We start from the raw sequence: 20,960 nt of genomic DNA on the forward strand, positions 1-20,960 counted from the left end.
GAGGCCTGAAGACCTCCTCTCCTCCCACGCTGGCCAGATGTGCCCTGCGAATCGGCATTTAGGGTCTTCACGTGTTTTTTTCTCTCACAACTGAATCTCACCCCGGTTGATTCAAGAGACGGTAACTCTGGGAAAAGACCAGGGAACGAAAGGCTGTTTTGGAAACATTTCTTTTTATTGTGAGTGGGCTGAAGTTTCTGCAGCCTGGGAGAAAAGCTGTGTCACCACCTGCATTTAGTGTACACATTCGGCGTCCACAGCTGAGGCGCAGAAAGTCAGCCCCGCTCCCAGAGGCCTGTGCACTCTTCTGGGTGTGGTCCTTGGCTTTCTCACCTGATCCTCAGTAAAATACTAAAATTTCATTTATGGCTCCTTCTTCCAGCTCCTTGGACTACAGCAGGGACCAAGCTGGGGCGATGGCACAGCGCAAGATGGAAAAGTGTTTTGGGGTTAGATGTGTGTAATGCACTGCGAGAAGCAAGCTGGGTGACAGCGAGGGACATGGGCTGGTGCCAGGCCAGTGCACCCTGCAGGCACCACAGCCCAGCCAGCCGGGCAGGTGGAAGAGGGAAACTGTGAGCCGGGCTGGGGTCAGGCCAGGCCTGCAGGCACACAGGCAGTAAAAGGAAGAGCCCTCCCTTGCAGCAGCTGCTCACTGTCCCCACTCAGACACAGGGTGTGCGTTCTTTAGGTGGGACACACAGCCATCCAAACATGACCACAACCAGGATGAAAACTTGGCAGACAACTCGGGGGTCCCTTCAGTTCCTGTTTATAGAACATTACAGAACACATTCTTAGCTACCACCCTTCTCAACCTGTGGGGGCAGAGCCTTGTTAGCAATGACCTGTCCATGGGGTGAAGATGCTGGGTCACTGCCTGTGCTGTCAATCACTCAGCTGTGCCTTGTGCAGCAGGGACCCTGGGTACGGTCTGCCGAGGTCAGGGCCCTTCTGGTCCCAGCTACGGTTCTTGTGCCTCCTTTGGGCCAGCTGTCCCTCTCGGTTCCCTGAGCCACCGTCAGTGCCCTGTAACACCAATAAACAGCTGGAAGGAAGATGCCAGAGTTTTTAAACCAATAGCTGCTCCCTGTGTCCACACCAAGTATGCGTGCAGCAGCGTCATGCTCTCCCTATAATAGAATCTAATCACTTTATCGTAACAGCTTATTGAATTGTGTGTCTCTCCAGCCAAGCTGTGTGCTCCGGGTCAGCAAGGGCTGTGCCCGTCTCTCGGTATCCCCACTCCCCACACAGAGCCTGGAACACAGCAGCAACCGTTCAATGGACGCTAGTCAACCGCACGGAGGGCTTCGGGGTGGGTCCCTTCTTGTATATAAATGGGGCTGCCTCCCAAAAGCAAGAGTCCTTGCGCTCAGTCTTCGCATTTCCAGCTGGCACAGGCATATGTTCTAATAACCTGAGAGTTATCAGAACTGGAGTCTTCCTTAATTTAAGTCCAGAGAAAGGACATTCACTGAATACACAGGTACTGAGCCTTCGCCAGGAATACAAAGAAAAGCAAGGCTGCTGCTGTTCTCAGCATGAGCTCTAACAGAGACTATGATCCAAGGAAGACAGTGAGAGCCACTGTTATGGGTAGAACTGAGCCACCCCAGAAGACTTGTTTAAGTCCTAACTCCTGGTACCTGTACATTTGACAGCATTTGGGAATAGAGTCTTCGAAGATGTGATCAAGTCAAGATGAGGTCATACTGAATTAGGATGGGATCTAAATCTAATCACTGGTGTCCTTATAATAGGGAAATTTAAATCTAGTACAGAGACACAGACAAAAGAGGGCCACATAATGATGGAGGCAGACATTTTTGCAGTGACACAGATTTAAGCCAATGAAGACTGCTAACAACTGCCAGAAGCCAGGAGAGGGAGGGAGGGTTCTCCTAGGAGAGGGAGGAGGGGTTCTCCTAGGAGAGGGAAAAGGGGTTCTCCTAGGAGAGGGAAGAGGGGTTCTCCTAGGAGAGGGAAGAGGGGTTCTCCTAGGAGAGGGAGGAATAGTTCTCCTAGGATAGGGAGGAGGGGTTCTCCTAGGAGAGGGAGGAGGGGTTCTCCTAGGAGAGGGAAAAGGGGTTCTCCTAGGAGAGGGAAGAGGGGTTCTCCTAGGAGAGGGAAGAGGGGTTCTCCTAGGAGAGGGAGGAATAGTTCTCCTAGGATAGGGAGGAGGGGTTCTCCTAGGATAGGGAGGAGGGGTTCTCTTGGAGAGGGAAGAGGGGTTCTCCTAGGTGAGGGAGGAGGGGTTCTCCTAGGAGAGGGAGGAACGGTTCTCTTGGAGAGGGAAGAGGGGTTCTCCTAGGTGAGGGAGGAGGGGTTCTCCCAAGACAGGGAGGAGGGGTACTCCTAGGAGAGGGAGGAAGAGTTCTAGCAGAGGGAGGAGGGGTTCTCCTAGAGTCTCTGCAGAGACATGGTCCTGCCAACATCTTGCTTTCCAGCCTCCAGCCTCCAGACTGTGCGAGAATGTGCTTTTGCTTTAAGGTCCGCAGTCCTTAGCACTCAGTTCCAGCAGCCCTAGGGAACCAGTGCATCCATCAACATTGGTTGGTTGCTAGGTGTGTCGGGCACCATGCTAAGTGCTTTCAGTGAGTTAATTCACTTGTGCATCACAAGTACCCTATGAGACAGCTAATGATTATGACCTCTATTGCACAAATGAAGAAACCAAGGTGGAGAGAAGCCCAGACTCTTGTCCAAGGTTTTCCATCCACCACGCAGCTGGCCGAGCAGTTCTGGGGCCTGCTGTGTGCCCCCTGCCCTGAGGGCCTCCCCCTGAAGCAGGCTGGGCCCAGCACGGGAGTTCAGCACCAAAGGATGCAGACAGGCAAGTAGAGATGAAGTGGAGCGGACCCAGGGACGGAGCAAAGGGGGCTCACAGACACACCCATTGTTCCTGGGTGCGTGAAGGTGTATTGGCTCCATTTGGAGAGAAAACCTGGGGTGTAGGGCACAGATGCTCTGTGCCCCATGGGGAGGGGTCTCTAATCTGCAAGGCAGCCTGTTAAGGAGGGGATGACATGCCCTAAGTAGCTTGGGGGGATCCCAGGGATGAGATGAAGGGCAGATGTGCAGGAGGTAACCCTGAAAAAAGACTCTCCAGGAAGCTCGAGCACTCACCAGAGGGAGGTGACTGAGCATCTCCACCAGGGCAGGGAGGGTTTGAGGAGAGGCGAGACTAACACACTCTCCCAGGAGCAAGAGGCAGGGCCTGGGGGTGACATGAAGGCGGCAAGCAAAATCCATAAACAAGGATGCTATTAGCTGGGATCCCCAAAATAGGCTGACTGTGGGCAGCATGGAGAAAAAGGAAGGTGGAGCATTTTCTCCTGGACATGGGGTGCCCATAGGAAGAGCAGACACAAGCTATGGAACCGAGAGGTGAATCTTGATTAGATCTGGAAGAGATATTTGGGGAGAGATCCACATAGAGAGGATGAGATCAAGGATATGGGAATGAGGCCGGGGTCAAGGGCAGGAACCCAGCGAACATTTACCATCACAGGCAGGTCAGCTAGCAAAGAACAAAGACACACGGAGCGAGGCCAAGGAGAGTGGGAAGAGAGACGACAGAGAAGCTGAGAAGTAATGAAGCCCAACAGAAGGAGCTGAATCCCCAAAGCACGCTTGGATGCAATGACCCAGGTGCTCTGTCCTCCAGGGTCCTAGGCACACCACGGTCCCTCTCCCAAACTCTCCTTTAAGATCCTCTTATCTCTGGCTCAATCTGTGACACTTTGGTCCTTTCAACCATCCTGCCATACTGGAGTGAGCTCTGAGTTTTGTTCCTCGGAAGTGGAGGGGCCAACTGCCTTTGAAGAGTCGCCCAGAGCAGACAGACAGACACTGTAGGCTGGATGCCATCTTCAGAGCTCAAAGGGGAGCTGGGCAGCAGGAGGGTGCAGACAGCACTCTGGGAGCCTGTTCATCCCAAGTGATAGTCCTTCAAGTGTTAAGGAGGCAAGTATATTCTACCTGGAACCATTTCTATTTAAACAAACTCACCAATGGGTCAGTGATAAACATTCAGCTCTCAGCTTTGGGGAAACATTCGTATGCAAATCAACTGATTTCTAAACAATCCCAGAGAACACAAGCTGTCCCTCCACCTGCCGCTTGGGCAAATGTCAGCCCAGCCCCTGTACACCAGTTGGAACTCCCAGTGTTGTGCTGGTGTGGTAGAGCTAACAGGACCGCCAGACAAAAACAGGCAGGCGGCAGGCAGCTGCTCCCATCGCTTTCTTTTATAAAGCAAAGCATAAATGAGCAAAGTGTGTGAATCAGCCTGTTTTTCAGTGAGGCCTCTTCTACAAGCCTGTACCAGGTGGAGATAAAATGGAACGAAACCTACCCAACGGGTTTCCCAGCGGGAGAATGAGTTCACCAGAGGCCGGTGGCCCTTTGATAATTCATAACTTGTTTACCTTGGAGTTTTTACAGTGACGTAGGGAGCGGTGCTTAGAAAGGGTACCAGGAGTGATCCAGGGCCAGAGGACACTGTGAGAAACACGGGTAGCTTGGAGAAGCCTCTTTCTTGTCTCCTGCCAGGAAGTACCTAAGGAGCATTATTCTACGCAGAGGGCACCAGAAAGAGATCAGAAGATAACCACCCACAAGGAGAAGCCGTACAAGACGCAGCACCTCCGGCTTCCTCCGCCCCTGCTTTATATCGCCATGCTTCCTGAGCAGGTCTCGGCTGGCTCTTCCTGGCATTTTCTCTCCAGCCCTCCTGGTGCCCTGCAGGAAGGCTGCAGCCCAGAGCTCGTGCCAGGTGACCACACAGACCCAGCTGCATCGGGGTGACCACATAGCCCCAGCTGCATCCAGGGGCCTCCCTTTCACCATGTGGCTGTTCCAGCCGAGGGCTTCAGGCTAGCTGAGCTGGGAGGCGAGACTGGCAAACAGAACTCCTTTCTTTCAGCTTATACACATCCTGCAGCAGCCCCTCAATCTGTACCACGCCTCCCGAGGCACCAGATCCCACCTGATGGCTCATGACACTGTTCCCACCCAGGCTGGAGAGGAAGTTTCACATGGAGGGCCAAGTCCCAGGGGAACTTTTCTGACAGCTCTGAAACCTCCGAGCCACCCAGCTGTGGCGCTCCCCTTTCCTGAGGGGGAGGGGGCAACTCGAAGGGCATCCTCCATCCCATGGCTGGTCCTTCTTGGCCTCCTTCAGAGGGTCTCTTCCCCTGCCTGCCCTTGACATCCAGCCTCTCCAGTGTCCATCCTTGCTCTGCTAGGCTCCTTGCTGGCACATTCTCCTCGGGGTCCTGAGTCCACCCTGGGACTGGCTAGGGGCATCTCTGCTGATGCTCAGACTTTGTCTCTACCCTGCCTCTTAAGCACCACCCGCAACTGCCCCCATGGGCTCAGGATGGCCGCAGCTCGGGGTCCGGATGGCTGCAGCCCCTCAAGCCCTGAATGCCTGGCCTCTTCCTCCCCACCTAGCAATGCCTGGAAATCCCTCATCTGAACTTCCTACCTCTTCCAAAACCAGTCAATCAGTTCTCTAGATGAAACAGCAAACTTTTCTGGAAAATGGTTTCTCTACCCAGGCACTGCTGACATGTGGGGCCGGACCCACCTTTGCTGTGGGCTGTTCTGGGCACCGTGGGAAGTGCAGCAGCATCCCCAGGCTCTATCCACTCCATGCTGGTTGGACCCTCTTTCCTGAGTGGTGACAACCACGTTTCCAGACATGACCATATGTCCCTGGGGAGCCAGGGGAGGCAAAGTCACCCAGGTGAGAAGCCCTGTGGTAAAGGATCAGAGACTCAGTATCTGGGGCTTTTCAGGCCATTTGGTCTCCACTGGAACCTGGAGGAAGTTGTGGGGAGCTGCTCTGGACCCCACCTGCCGTCTCTCCATCTCTGTCCAGCTCCCCTCTGCACCCCCTGCCCTGCCTTCCTGCAGGGACTCACCTGTCTCACCTGAACCCTCCCTCTCAGCTGCCTCCACTCCCTCCCCTCTACTTGATTTCTCAGGTGTGATTTCTACTTGATTTCTTGCCCGCCCTAGGAAAGGGAAATCATTTCCATCCTGACGGGGAACATGACACCTTCTGCCGGGGCCAGGCCTTATGCTAAATGTTCCATCAACTCATTGAAGTCTCTGAAGCAGGTTGGATGAGTAGAGAGAATGAAACGGATCTGGAGAATGAACTTGTCTGTAAGGACACACAAACGCTGCGGAGCACCCCAATCGGCATCACTAAGCACCGGACGCCACCAGCCGTGTTGCTGCGGTCACTCAGGTCCTGCCCTGGGTCCCCCTCTCATTATCTCACCTAACTCAGGCCCAGGCAGAGCCCAGATGGAGGGTCAGGGCTGGAGGGTTTCGGCAGCTGAGCTGCAGCACAGACGGACGCTTCTATTCGGGAACACGCCTCGTGCCCTTAGCTTTGCCAGTCTCGTCCCAGAGCCTCTGGGGTGCTGGCCCAGCAGAAATCTAAGCTGGGCAGCCCCTGGCGAAGCAGAGCACGGGGAGCCTGAGAGCACTGGCCCTCTCCCTCCGCTTCGCTTCTCAGAGTCCTGTGGTTCTGACTGCAGCCAGCCCAGCACCATCCGGACCTTCATCTGCTGGCTTCCTTCCGGGAATGCTTTTGTATCACACATAAAAATCCACTAGAAATAAAAGGCACGATGCTTTGTTTCCTGAAAATAATATGCTACCCCACAGATTTCCAATGGATCCACTCTTTACCAAACCCACGATATTTGGGACAATGCCCTTAGGCAGCAAGTGGCCCTTCTGGGATTTTCTAAACACACCCGTTCCCAGTCCAAAGGAAAAGGGCAGGAAGGAAAAAAGCCTCGCGGAACAAAGCCAGCAAAGGCAAAGGAGACTGAGGCTGACTCCCATCTCCTACCTGCTGTCCTTTTTCTATCCTGCACGCTAGGTCAGAAAAGCCATAGCCGGTGTGTGCACTGGGTACAAAGCAGGCCCCGTGCTCGGGTCACTCCGCTCCAGCCAGCCCAGCACCGTGCCAGGACAGGCAGCTACTGCCCAGGATTAGTGGCTGGGGCCGGACAGCTGCAGGATCCGGGCTGGCTTCCTGGCCACCCAGAGATCAAAACCTCCCCATGGCGCCTCCCACAGCCAGGGACACAGGCAGGCACGCAACAGGGGGGTTCCAGCTGCAGGAGCTAAAACAGTGGTTGGCTGCATGGGACCCCCACCAAGCCAGCCTGCTTGGGACCCGGGGACGGCCAGCGCTGGCTTGTTTACAATGGGCCACCCTTCCCAAAGCCAACATGCTCTGCCTCTCCTCCCGGTCTGCCCCCACTGCATTTTGTAAGACGTGTCTGAAACCTGCAAAGCCTGGATCCCTGGGAGGGATCAGCAAACATGCTGCCTCTGAAGCTCTGAAAGGCAGAAGCACCTATGGCCTGGACACAAGGAAGCCGAGGTCAACACGTTGGCGGGTGGAGGGGGCAAGGGCTCAGCAGCTTTAAGGGGCTCAAGGTGTCAGGGGAAGATTAGTTAAAATTCAGGTTCTGGGCCTGCCTTGGAGACCTTCACTCAGTAGGGCTGAGACATCGCTCAAGATGCCAACGGGAAAGGGATAATTTACAACGAGGCAGGGATCCCCTCGGGGAGGTGATGCCGGGGGAAGTGGTGAAGAGGGAAGCCTCTCTTGGCATCTTGGGGAGACAGGGACCCCTGGTCAGGGGAGCCGGAGTCAGCCCCAGGCGAGGGGCTCCCCTGACACCTCCCTCTCCACGGCAAGCCAGGAGGTAGGGGAGCTCCCTGGGGTGCAGCCAATTTGGATATCACTCCCCAGGCCACCAGCACGGCAGGGCCGGGAGGGGCAGACAGACAGACAGACAGACAGACATGGCCAGCACAGGGAGGCCCAGGAAGCTGCTTTTTCACAAGCCTCTCGTGTGACATCTGTGCAAACACCCAGACTAGGACTGTGGTTGAATACCCTGCTCTCCGTAAGCAGCGCTTACGCAAGCGGACGGCACTAAACAGAGGCTTTCATGTGACAGTGACCCTTCCTGGCCCATAACAAGACGGAGTTCAACAACAGACCAAGCCCTAGCTCCTGCGAGATTCCTAGAATCCTGTGGACGGGCACGGAGCTGGGGAGAAGGAATCAAAAGCCAAGGGTCTCTCCAAGAACTCAGAAATGAGAGAAGACAGCTGTTAGAATAGAATTAGACCATCAAAATACCTGAATCCTAGCAGCACCAGTCCCAATAACCGGAAGGTAGCAAACGACCCAAATGTCCATCAACAAATGAAAGTGTAAACAAAATGTGATCGCACCGTACAGTGGAATATTACGCAGCCATAAAAAGGAAGGAGATTCTGACACATGCGGCAAGGAGTGTGAACCCTGGAAACACTCTGCAGTGAAAGAAGAGAGTCACAGAAGGCCACATATTGTATGGTTCTGTTTATAAGTAATGTCCAGAATACACACATCCATAGGAATCCATAGAGACCACGAGCAGAGCAGCGGTTATCAGGGGCTGGAAGAAGCGGCCGCGACTGCGGATGGGTGCCCGCCCGTTAAGGTGGATAAAGCATTCTGGGAATCGAGAGAGGTGGTGGCGGCATGACTTTGTGAGCCTCCTATATAGCACAGAACTGTAATGGTAAATTAGCTATTGTGTGAACTTCATTTCAATAAAAGCTCGAAACAAATAATGAAACCCTGTAAAGAAGCAAAATCACTCTAAAGAGACCTGGTGCCACCAAGGCCACTACAGGCAATGACATCTTAAAAGCGGGCCCATGAGGAACCCATTTGGGGCTAAAATATTACACACGTGCAGAGAAAACAGTCTGAAAAGTTACCTTTATGAAAAGTGACTGTGACACTGGGAGCAGATGTTACCGTCAGCAATGAACGACTGAAGCATGGAAAAAGAAAATTTGTAAGCCGGGCGCGGTGGCTCAAGCCTGTAATCCCAGCACTTTGGGAGGCCGAGGAGGGTGGATCACGAGGTCGAGAGATCGAGACCATCCTGGTCAACATGGTGAAACCCCGTCTCTACTAAAAATACAAAAAATTAGCTGGGCATGGTGGCGCGTGCCTGTAATCCCAGCTACTCGGGAGGCTGAGGCAGGAGAATTGCCTGAACCCAGGAGGCGGAGGTTGCAGTGAGCCGAGATCGCGCCATTGCACTCCAGCCTGGGTAACAAGAGCGAAACTCCGTCTCAAAAAAAAAAAAAAAGAAAATTTGTGTTTAGTGAGGAGTTAGGAACGGGCCTAGTCAGTGAGGCACACGGAAAAAGCCACCAACAGGGAAAGCCGACTGACTGCCAGGAGCTAGGAGCTGTCAGGGTGCTAGCAGGGAGCCCCAAAGCCTGCAGTCCCACGAGAGCAAGGCACCCCACAGAGGGCTGGTACCTAGGGCCATCTAAGGTGCTCTTCTAGGAACCACCTAAGAAAAAAGCAGAAACAGACTGTGGCCCCTAAAGTCACACCGAGGTGAGGCCAGGGGCGAGGCCATCCCTGGGGCCACCTGGATGCAGAGACTCCAAGCCCTGCAGCCTCCGGCCTCTGTCACCATCACTGTGAGCTCAGCTTCTTTATGTCAGAGCCACATCTCCCTGCACAGGAGCGTGACTGGGAAGGCTCCACACTCCCATAACCTGCATTTTAACCTATCTTCCCCTGACATAAAGGCAGCAAATGTTGGCTGAACCCTCCCAGGGATCTGGGCTGTGACTTCTCACTCCCATTTTACAGAGGAGCAAACTAAGGCCCAATAGAGGATAGTGAGCAGAGCCAGGGGCTGCTCCTCACCACGATTCGAACCTGTCACCCCCTAGACCAGACAGTTTAGTTCCAGAGTCGAGGCTACACACTGGTGCTGGTGAAATGGGAAGAAAACAGGGTCTGCTTCTCAGCAGATAAAAACAGTAAACAGCCACTCCGTCCAGAGAATGACCCTCATTCTGCTCTCATGCTCCCCGCGTATGGTGAGGACACACCTTCTGCACCTCCAAAGTAGCCCCTTTTTTCCTGTCAAATGAATATATTGGTACCCTTGCCTCTGTGGCCTGGGTCTGTAGGATCTAAGTCCACCCCAGAATCTGGTGTTTGAGGGCCAGGCCCTGGCCAAGGGAGGGCTCTCCTGGGTCACAATGGTTCCAGCCCCTCCGTTCTGTTTCCTGGGTCCCCAACACAGGAGTCTGAAAGGACAGGACCACGCTGACCCTGCTGCCAGCCACACCCCATCCACCAAAGCCCTGGGCTTCTTCAGTCAGGAGCCTATTCATGTGTGATAGCTTGAAGAATTTCTAAAGAAATGTAGCATCAAGTTGGGAAAACTATTTCATAGCAACTTAGACGCAGCCCTGCCTCCTGGCACACATCTACGCCTGGGCAGATGGCAGCGAGGTTCAGGTTACTTCAAGTTCTTTTGAAATCAGGAGATCAAAGGCAGGATGGAATCAGCATTCCCGCTGGCAGCTGATCCAGGCCCTCCTCGGAGTCCGCTACGATTGGGCAACTCCTCCCTCTGCTGCAAATTCTAGAATCTTGTGTGGCCTTCCGTTACCTGAACCTAGCCCATCTGCTTAGGGTGCCCTGTGTCATGGCACTGGGAGCAGAAGATTCTGTTTGGGCCCATCCCTGCCAAACGCATGGCCTAATTTGTTTTACTTGTTTTGTTTTGTTTTTAAATTGAGACAGGGTCTGGCTTTGCCACGCAGGCTGCAATGCAGTGGCATGATCACAGCTCACCGCAGCCTTAACCTCCTGGGCTCAATCAATCCTCCCCTCAGCCTCCTGAGCAGTGGGGACTACAACTGTCACCAGCATGACTAGCTAATTTTTAGTAGACACCACGTTTTGCTGGGTTGCTCAGGCTAGTTTTGAACTCCTGGACTCAAGTGATCCATCTGCCTCAGCCTCCCTTGGATTATAGGCATGAGAACCACTGTATCCAGCTTGACCTTGGTTTGATGACCATTCAGCTTCTCTGAGGCACAAGTTCCCTTATCCGTAAAATGAGGCTGCTAATGAATACTTGGCTCAACCCACCTGCCCTTGAGAAGAGAGTACACAACATAACAAACCCAAGAGAGCCTGGCAAACTGCAAGCCACCAGGCACAATTTAAATATAAAATAAGCCTGCAGGAGAGTTCTCCAAACCCTGCAGCGTAACACTTCTCTCCTGCAGCTTCCTCATCTCCAAACCTGACGTGGCCCCAGAACGGCAACATTTAAAAACTTACCCTCCGGCCCGATGTGGTGGCTCACACCAGTAATCCCAGCACTTTGGGGAGGTCGAGGCGGGCAGATCACATGAGGTCAGGAGTTTTGAGATCAGCCTGGCCAATACAGTGAAGTCCTGTTTCTGCTAAAAATACAAAAATTAGTCAGGTGTGGAGGCAGAGACCGGTAATCCCAGCTACTCCAGAGTCTGCGGCAGGAGAATTACTTGAACCCGGGAGGCGGAGGTTGCAGTGAGCTAAAAGTGTGCCACTGCACTCCAGCCTGGGCGACAGAGTGAGACTCCATCTCAAAAACAAAAAAACAAAAGCAAAAAACACAAAAACACCTCAACCTCCTTTGAGAGCCAATTCCTAATTCCTCTTCGACACCAAGTAGCCTGAACAATTTGTGAAGACCCTTCTTTCCGTCACCTGCCCACAGGCTGCCTGGACGCTGCCTCTCGCCCTGGACCGTGAGTTTCTATGAATCTATCTAGAGAGCACCATGGACTTTCAGGGATTGTTCAGAAGACCAAATTCAACGAAAACTCTAAAGATAATTTTCAGAAGCCAGGTCTTCCCTGTCCTTTAAGTGGACAAATAATATCTGCACTTAATGAAAAGCAAAAGAAATAAAAGCTAAAAAAGGGAAGGAGAGCTTTACACTGGTTCCTGTCAAGTGTGATCTCCGTTTCAGCTACGCACTGCAGCCAAGACACTCAGGCCCAGCGCCGCCTGGTTATCTTATCTCCAAGTGTGATAGGCTTGTCTTAGGCCTGCCTCCAGCTCAGGGTTTGTTAACATTTTTTGAGGGTGCAAATCTAAGGAATCTGACAAAGTCTCTGGTGGTTCTCTTTAGAAGACCACCTCCATTTGTAAAGTTCTGTGTGTAGTTTCAGGGGGTTCCCAGGCCCTCTCAAAGGACCATGCCAAGGGCCCAGGAGCCCAGGATAAACACACGTGTTCTGTTCCTGATAACAGTTACCTTCAGAAGACCAAAGCTGGGAAGAGCCGTGGATGCCCCAGGTCACGCTGGAGACTGTGTCAACACTGTTTATAATTAATTTTCTCAAAAACTGGAGGCAGAGACGAGGCTCTGCGGCCCAGCTGGGACACAAAAGTGAGCGCTGTGTGAACGGGATTGATGGGCAATAACAAGGTAAGAAGGGAAAGGGTCAAGTTGTGTTTACTGACAGCAAAGTCCAGAATGGCCTGGGGGAACCTGGGGAAGGGAAAGGGGTCAGAACAAGGTGACGCCTGCCCACAAGCAGCTGGGGCAACGGGGGACGCCACCAGTGCAGAAAAAGACAGAATCTACGCAGGGGTTGCTGGCAGTGGGGACAGGCCCCAGTGTGTGAGGTGCACAAGCCCCTGGCCTTTACATCGCTGCTTCCTCCTCTGCCAAATGCCAGGCTGGGCTCTGTGATCTTTCGAGTTCCTCTGGCCCTTGAACAGGGTGGAAAGGAGATTCTGGGCACACCGCATGTGGGACTCCAGGACCGGCTCTGTGCATCGGGGACGTGAACGTCGCAGCCTGACATCCTTCATGTCAGCGGCTCAGGGACAGAGCATCACAGCCTGACCCCAAGATCCAGGCTTTCCATTCCGGCTAAGCCTCCTGCTAACCTCTTGGAAGGAGGGGCCCCGTGTTAATGACTGTGGCCAGTGGGTCATGCTAATCCCTCCTCTGACCTTCACATCCCCCGGGAACAGAGGGCGGCCCCAGATCAGAAGAGCAGCCTGCATGGGAGAAGAGCACCAGTGAAATGCCAGGGACAGGGCAGCCCCCGGTCACATCAATAACATGTTAACAGAGAAGCCACACAGCTAAGGCTCGCTCGGGGACCTCCATAAGCAGGTGAGAAAAGCGAGGCCCAGAGAGGCTCCAGGTCTTAAAGTGATGGGGTTGTGGGAGTTCTGAAAGGAAGGAAGGAGGGAGGGAGGGAGCTTGCAGAGAAGCTCAGCTGAGGATGAGTGAGTATCACTTCCCCGACTGCCTGTACTGCCTGGCCCAGGTACACCCTCAGCCCGGACACCCCTGTGGCCTCACCCCCTCCCAAGATGCATCAGCGGTGGAGACCAGGTACAGGTGAATCAATCCACAGTGGACCCAGAGCTTGAGCTGGCCCAAGCTGCTTCTGGGACCTGGATGCTGGGAAACTCAAAAGCGGCCCAAGGGCAGGGCCTGCAAAGCGCTGCTATGCACTGGCTGGGTCACTCCTGGGCCAGGTGTGTGCCCGTGAGCAGCAGAGGCGAGGTGAAAGGGCCAGATGCACAGGCCGGAGGAAAGCGTAATTTCTGATGACCAATTCATTCCTCAAAGTTTGAGAGGACTCACTACACTCCATTTCTGGATCGTTCCAATAATCCTGCCTCCTTTTCTTGAGCAAGTTTGAGGGCATCTTTGATTCCTTTTTAGTCGTTGAGAACCTTCAGAGACACAGCTTCCATCTTTACCCACGAAGAAACTGGGGCCAAGGAAACTGATTTCTGTAACATGCTATTGTTTCTGTCCATACTTGGTTAGAAGCTCTTTGCATAGGTATTTTTCTGACCCAAGAATGAAATACATCCTGGTGCCCTCCTTCCAAAACCGCAGTCTGCCCAGTCAACTTTAAATAATGAACGAACAGCAGGGTGGGGGGCAACTCCAAACACAGAGACAGGAAAATCATGGCTCTTCTGATCTGACGGGAAGGTTCTTCAAAAATGGGAGCGGATTTCAGCCAGGGATTCAAAGGCTCTCGAAATAAACAATAGCGGAATCTATCCCCAAAGCCTCAAGTATGTTAAAAATCCCTTCTTCGTCCTCACGACATGCTTGCTTTGAGAAGGTGTCAGGCAGGCTAGTTATGACACCACAAAGCAAGCCTCTTAAGAAGGCAGGCGCTGTTCTTAGACCAATGTGTCACCGGGAGTGCGGCTCACGTTTCTTTCTCTTCTGTCCAGATTCCCCAGCTTCCCTTTGGCAGCCGACGGCCTCACCAACGGGCACTCGAAGCGGTTCATTTCCTGAGGTCCTGCGGAAATCGTCACTGGAATGCAGAGGCTTGGAGAGACGCTGAGCGCAGCTTCCCGTTCTGCCACCGCATGGCCCCAAGCGCCCTTCTCCTATACTGGATTATCTGCTGATACCCTGAAGGTCAGGCCTTGGCAGGTGCAGAATCAGCGCCTGCAGGCCACCTCCATGGACAGTCCAAGCAGACCTGGTCACTCTATTAAGGATGCTGGCCTTAGCTGCTCTGTCCCAAGGATGTATGAAAGCCAGGATCTTGGTCACAGCTGGAAAGCCATGAGAACTGAGGCCGGGGCAAACCTCAAAAGTAAACCAATTAGTGGTTGTCAGAGGCGGGGACAGGGGGCAATGGGAGTGGTGACTTGGTGAGTACAGGGTGCTCCTCCAGGGCGATGCGGAAGTTTTGAAACGAGAGAGAGTGGTGGCGATGAGGCACCAGGAATGCGCTTGATGCCCAGTGCTGTGCTCAACTGGAGGTTATGTGACTTTCACCTCAAAACCAAAACCAGGCGGAGCGCAGTGGCTCATAGCATAGTCCCAGCACTTCGGGAGGACAAGGTAGGCGGATCGCAAGGTCAGGAGATTGAGACCATCGTAGCAAAACATGGTGAAGCCCCATCTCTACTAAAAATACAAAAATTTAGCCAGGCGTGGTGGCGTGTGCCTGTAGTCCCAGCTACTCGGGAGGCTGAGGCAGGAGAATCACTTGAACCTGTGAGGTGGAGGTTGCAGTGGGCCAAGATCACACCACTGCACTCCGGCCTGGGCAACAGAGTGAGACTCTGTCTCAAAAAACAAATCAAATCAAACAAACAAAAACAAAACCAACAAAGAAGCTAACCAAACACACAGAGCTAGGAACGTTTGGAGACCCTCAGTCTGAGGTGACCCCTGAAGACTTTCCACATCACCTGGGCAGGAGGTGGCCAGGCAGAGCTGGCACGGCCAGTCGCCCTGCCAAGAGCAGGTGACTTCACTATCACCCATTTCTTCACTGCACCCTTGACTGTCGTGTGAATTTACAGTCCAAAGAAGAAAAATCTTCTTTACCCGTTCATTTTTACGTCTCCTGTCTGTGGCTCACAGTTTATTCCTACTGGCCAGAGTTAGAGTGGGGGGCGTGGCTCCAGCCTATGTGGCCCCTGGGCCCTCCCAGGCACTAGCTAAGCTAAGGGAACAGAGGAGTGGTTTAGGGGGCACGCAAATGCGGCCGGACTCTAGGCTGGGCCCCGGTACTTCTTCATCACCCTCTGAACTTGAAGTATTCTGGGTCTCTGAGTCCTCTGAGATGAGTTTCTCATCTGTGAAACAGGCAGGGCATTCCCAGAGCTTAAGCAGACACAACTACAGGGGTAGCTGTTGAAGCCGCCAGGGGCTGAAGCTCACCCTTCCCAGCCATCAGGGGGACAGTGAGGAACAACCACAGGGTGAGGACCTGTGGGTCCCCGGTCTCCCGGCCGGCTCCATCCTCTGGCTGACACTCCCCGGAGGAGCAGCTGTCGGCCTGGTTTCCTCCGTCATTCATTCTGGTCTCAAGAGCATTTCTGCTCCTTCCTTTGTCCTGAAGGGCCACAGGCACCAGGATCAACTACCTTTGCCAGGGATGAGAGTGGGATCAGAATCAGGTTAACGACTTGAACCCATGAGGCAGGAACTACATGCAAATCACAAACTTTGTCACCGGCAACACTCAGGGCATGGAAGTGGCATGCACCCGTCCCACCCTCCTGCTCCTCTCCCCAGACGTCTTGCTGCCCCAGTAACTCTGGCACAGGGCCAGAAAAAGCAAACCACATGTGGGCCGCCCAAGGAACTGCTGGAGCCTGAAAGGGACCCCCATTAGCCTCCTCCTGCCTTGCCCAGGATGGAGCCTGCTCTGGCCAAGCCACAATCCAGAGCCCAGCAAGGCGAGCCCATGTGGGGGCACACAGGCTGCACAGCCCCTGCTCTCTCCCCAGTTTATCTACAGAGAAGAAGCAAGCTGCAGTGCCTGCCTTTGATTTTAGAAACCCCGGCTTTCTGACCAATGCCAGGCCAAAAGAATGCCAGGAATGTGGACGCCTTTCAGGAGAGTTCACCGCAGCCCAAAGAGACCACAGCCTCCAGGGCCAGGGACTGCACTTATAAGGAAAGGCCTCTGGTGGCCTCTGCCTGGGCTGAAGCGTTTCAAGTCACTGAAGCCCCAGTGGGTAGAGGATTGACCCTGGGACCAGAAAGCTCCTGAATTCCTCATATCACAACGAAAAGCCCTGAGCCTCCTGGCACATCTCAAACATTCTCTCCGTCCTAAGGCACAAGCAGATACTGAAAAACAAAGAGACAGGACAGAAAGGGTGGGAAGAGAAGTTGAAACAAAATCCAATCAGCTACCCTGTTTACAGGATTTAAAGAAAAACCTGAAACAGTTCAAGTAGCTGCCTGCTTGATTTGGAAGGGCTTTTGAAATTCAGACATGGCTGAACAGGAATCCCACCGTGAACCGTGGCTTCTCAGCTCCCCCTTCAGCCTTGAGCATCCAAATGTTGTGTTTACTTAGATCCTGTCCTTTCTGCTTGGTGGGGAAAGACTCGTACATTGCCTTGTTTTCCACCTCCAGGAGACAGTCTTGCTCTTTCGCACAGGCTGGAGTGCAGGGGTGAGATCTCAGCTCCCTGCAACCTCCGCCTCCCAGGTTCAAGCAATTCTCCTGCCTTAACCTTCTCCCAAGTAGCTGGGACTACAGGCATGGGCCACCATGCCCGGCTAAGTTTTGCATTTTTAGTAGAGATGGGGTTTCACTGTGTTGGCCAGACTGGTCTCGAACTCCCGACCTTGGGATCTGCCCACCTCAGCCTCCCAAAGTGCTGGGATTACAAGCGTGAGCCACCGCACCCAGCCTCATATGTTGCTTTCTAAGCAAATACAGGCTGTGCCCTGTTCCTTCTATTGCCAACCAGGAGAATAAAGGCCACGAACAGCCAAGAAAACATCCAGGAACATTTTACCAGAACACCATTTAATCCAGCTCTTCCTCACCAACACCAGCCAAGACTTCCTTGGAACATTTTCTGCCAGTGGGTCTCAAGGACACACGCTCCCCCGACGCCCCAGGGAGGGTGACCTGTAACTGCAGGTCCTTCTGCGACACGAGAACAACCCCTCCTTTGTTCTCAATGCATCACATGAGGGGACGAGGGCACAGCCAACCCGGGCTCTGTCCCGCAGCCACTGGTGGGGGATGAGCTGCTAGCCTGGCTTTCTCAGAAGAGTGAGAACGTTCCATGGGTGTCCCTGAAAGGGGATTCGCGGAAAACAGAAACATGGGGCTGTTCTGAGAAGGCGCCGGGCGCCAGGATGACAAAAGACCATTTCACGCTGGGGACAACTCTGTGGGCTTCGAGGACAGGAGGACAGCATCACAAGGGACAGGACTGCAGTGCCTGTGAAAGGTCAAGTGTCACCGGAAGCTTCCAGAGCTTTCTCCCTCCTGCAGCTGCTCTGCACATGTTTGGGCCTGTCTCCCCACGGCTCTGCGCCTTGGTAATGACACAGTAAAGCGGGTCCAGCGAGGGAAACCACTCACAGCGTGCCTACACTGCCTACCGGGCACAGCCCCAGCCTCCCGATGTCAGAGAAGTCCCAGGACACGACAGCCTTTCGTCCAGGAGAGAAGGGAGATGCCGCAAGACAAGAAGGAAACACGAGTGAGCTTCCGTCCCGTCCAGCGCAGAGCTCAGGCCTGTGCTTCCCGCTAGGGCCCCTCCACGTCCTGGAGGGCACATGTGCTCCGCACTGCGTGTCCACAGCAGGTGAAGACAGGGGGCGGACATCACCACGTGCCCCAGACCTCCTTCACGGAGGCCACCCAGAACTGTCTCAGTGGAAGAAGCCCTTCCTGAGGCCATATCAGCCCCCTTCCGGGGCCAGCCCGCACCCAATGACCAAGCCAGTGACCCACGCAGGGGAACAAGGCCTGCCCCTCACCCTATCCTGACTCGGCGTGACGCTGCAGGCCAGCCCGGGCCAGCGCTCCTGTGGGGTCGGCAACAGGCTGTGTGGAGGCTGCGTCCCAGCCTCACTGTCCTCTGCCCTCACTGCTGGGCTTCCCAGCAAACCTAAACATCCCGCCCAGTGGCCTCTGCGTCACAGTCCGCTTCACAGGGAGCCCTGCCTGTGACAATAGCTTATTGTGCCTTTTCTCACCCCAAGGCTGAGTCTCCGTCACCTGCCATTACTTCTGGGGCAACAACTGGCACCGCTAATGCAACAGAAGAATCTCATCAGCTGAGCCCCGAAGACGAACCCCAGACATACTGCGGCAGTGGGGTCTCCTCCTCAAGTCACATAGCACTGACATCACTACAGAGCCGGCGCCTTTGAGAGCAGAGCTGGCCAACATGGATGCGACACGCAGGACTGCACGTGCCACCACGACCCCTCCCCCTCAGGCTGACCTTCTCTACAGGTACAACAGAGTGGCCCCAGTCTTCAGAGGAATCTGGGACCCCGTCAGATGGTGAAAGAAGGAGGGGAAATTTCCTTCTGGACACCTTCCCAAAATCATGGCCAGTTAGCCTCCGCAGAAACCCGACAGCCCAGAAGAGACCTCCACCCGTGTCAATATTTAACATGCAATTAAAAGGAGCATCACAACCACCCAGGAAGGAAGAAAACATTCCCTGTGATGCCGGGACGGCTGGCTGGTGTTCAGAGCACAGACTCCTTGTTCGGCGCTTCAACTCAGAACCAAAGACAAAATGAATTTCAGATCAATAAAAAGGTCTGAGGGCGAGGGAAGGAGGAAAGGAAGTCGCCCATTAGGTCACAGAAAACCTAGTTGTCTAGTTGGTCTCTACGTAGACACAGACCTTCTAAGTGTCCAAGCGACGTACAAAATCACACAGGCAAAAGGAAAAGAATCAAGGAACACGACGAAAAAGGCCACAACAGTGTGACAAAATAGATGCACAAATACGACAAAAGATCCGAAACCAGAGACAAAAGCAAAAGGTGGGAAGAGACGGGCGGACGGCAGGTGCCACCATGACTCCCGCGCAGCCACCCGCGCCCAGGCTGACTTTCTGGAATCACAAGACAGCCCTGTTGACGGCACAGAAGGCAGGACGCGGCCATCCGTCCATCCGTCCATCCCCCTCCTTTGAGACGGGTCCACCATGTTGCTCAGAGCTTTTCGGAATATTTCTCAAAGTAGCTTGTTCTCCAAAGAGCCATGTCAAAACAGAACAGTTGAAAACCTCATCAACGTAAGAGAAAAAAATAAAAAGGGCCCTGAAAAAAACCTGGGGGAAGTGAAAATACGAAGGTGCTGTCTTCGCGGGTCCGTAGCCTGCCTTCTCAGACTTCCGCAGCTTTGCCCACGTCCTCCACAGTGCGCGTGCATTTCCTGGTTTTTTTTCTAATTTTTATTTTCTTTTCTTTTTTTTTTGAGACAGAGTCTCGCTCTGTCACCCAGGCTCGAGTGCAGTGGTGCGATCTCGGCTCACCGCAACCTCTGCCTCCCTGGTTTGAGCAATTCTCCTGCCTCGGCCTCCCAAGCAGCTGGGACTACAGGTGCACACCAGCACGCCCAGCTAATTTTTGTATTTTTTTGGTAGAGACGGGGTTTCACCATGTTGGACATGACGGTCTCAGTCTCTCGATCTCGTGATCTGCCTGCCTCGGCCTCCCAAAGTGCTGGGATTACAAGCATGAGCCACCACGCCCGGCCTGAATACTGATTTTTAAAAGCCACTGCAACCAGCATCTCTGAGAACCAGGTGCCCCTTCTTTCCTTTGTACCCCAAGCCCCTATGCCCCGGTCAGGGTACTTGAATCTCCAGCCTGAACTCTGGGAAGGCACTGGCACCGCTGTGCCCCTTCATCAGGCGGGTCCATCGTGGGCCGTCATAAAGGGCAGACCCGGGACCTGCCTCAGTGGGGTCCCCCCTCAAGTGGCCGCGGTTACTACTGGGCCAGTGAGGAAAGGAGGAGAGGGTGAGTCCTGTGACACAGAAGATCACCCCAAGAGAGCGTGTGGCCCGAACATCAGCTGACAGGAGCTTCCTGAAACCCGCCACAGGGGATCATCTCAGCCGCCTCACTCTCCCCGGGGCACTTCCTGACACAAACCCAAGGCGGGGATAGCAAGTGTATTTTCCCTGCCCCACCGAGTGCTCCCAGAAGGGACCCTGCTCCCCTCAAAGGAACTCCCCGGCCTCCCAGGCTGTGGGCAAGGCCTAGACCGAAGACTGCCAGCTGCTGTCCAGACCCACAGCCCACATGGCAGGAACATGTCCCTCTCCAGCAGCCCCCGACGCCTTCCTCTTTATGACACCCCTCCCCCAGCTCGCTCCACGCGACTCTGTCATGGGGGCTGCCGAGGCCACGGAGATCCCTGGAGAGCCGCCCTCCAGCAGCCCCGAGGAAAATGACCTGTGTGTGGCCCGCATGTGGCCTCAGTCTCTCCATCCTCGCTGCCACCCAGCTCTCCCCAGGCTGTCCAGCTCCCGCCCCCAAGGTGCAAAATAAATCTTTGCTGGACAACTCCAGATGCCACCTCTTCCCAAATCCAAAAAGCTGCCGCGCTTCCTTCTCTATTTAAAGAGAGGTTGCGCTAACAACACCTTCCGTCACTGTGGCTTTGGTGCTGATTCTCTTCGCATTTTTGGAGAAGGGCCCTGCAAACCCTCTGGAGCTTTCCTTCTGGCAGCTTCTTTAGGCAGCGCCTTTACTTAACGGCCTCACAGTCCTGAAGCTGAGCTGCATCTCATCACA

At 54.0% G+C, this 20,960-nt stretch overlaps 1 protein-coding gene across 5 annotated transcripts in view; it reads right to left on the minus strand.

Moving 5' to 3' along the window:
* Positions 1-20,960, minus strand: part of SH3BP4 (SH3 domain binding protein 4) — a 102,273-nt gene that overhangs the window by 41,761 nt on the left and 39,552 nt on the right. Inside the window, exon 2 of one of the 5 annotated variants that reach the window (XM_074398819.1) lies at positions 11,213-11,337. The exons of the other annotated variants lie outside the window; for them this stretch is intronic. The gene's annotated coding sequence lies outside the window, so the exon portion shown is untranslated. The remainder of the gene's footprint in view (positions 1-11,212; positions 11,338-20,960) is intronic. 5 annotated transcript variants of the gene reach the window in all.

The sequence above is a fragment of the Saimiri boliviensis genome, chromosome 5 (assembly GCF_048565385.1).
Source record: "Saimiri boliviensis isolate mSaiBol1 chromosome 5, mSaiBol1.pri, whole genome shotgun sequence".
Lineage (NCBI taxonomy): Eukaryota > Metazoa > Chordata > Mammalia > Primates > Cebidae > Saimiri > Saimiri boliviensis.